General features: G+C 58.5%; 1 protein-coding gene across 1 annotated transcript in view; it reads right to left on the reverse strand.

The window, feature by feature from the left end:
* LAPTM5 (lysosomal protein transmembrane 5) overlaps window positions 1-299 on the reverse strand; it is a 26,596-nt gene that overhangs the window by 25,733 nt on the left and 564 nt on the right. The gene's annotated exons all lie outside the window — the stretch shown is intronic.

Raw genomic sequence — 299 nt, forward strand, 5'->3', positions numbered from 1 at the left:
CCTCCAAAGGGGTACCAGTGGGCCCGTTCCTCCTCAACTGACCCAAGTCTCCAGGGCCAGGCCAGTCACCCTGCTCATATGCAAGCCAAACCGAGAGGACTCAGGCCCCTCTGTTCCCTCTGGAAGCACAAAAGGGAGATTCCCGTTTCCCATCCCTTCCAGTGGCCCAGGCTCCAGGGAGAGTCGGCACAGCCGTGCCTGTGACCTGACCCCATTTCCTGACAACACTCCTGGCTCACGTTCTTCCTGAGATTCCGGGTTTCCAAAGCACTTTCACATCTGGGGCTGTTTGCACCTGA

Source organism: Bison bison, unplaced genomic scaffold (assembly GCF_000754665.1).
Source record: "Bison bison bison isolate TAMUID 2011002044 unplaced genomic scaffold, Bison_UMD1.0 scf7180017864068, whole genome shotgun sequence".
Lineage (NCBI taxonomy): Eukaryota > Metazoa > Chordata > Mammalia > Artiodactyla > Bovidae > Bison > Bison bison.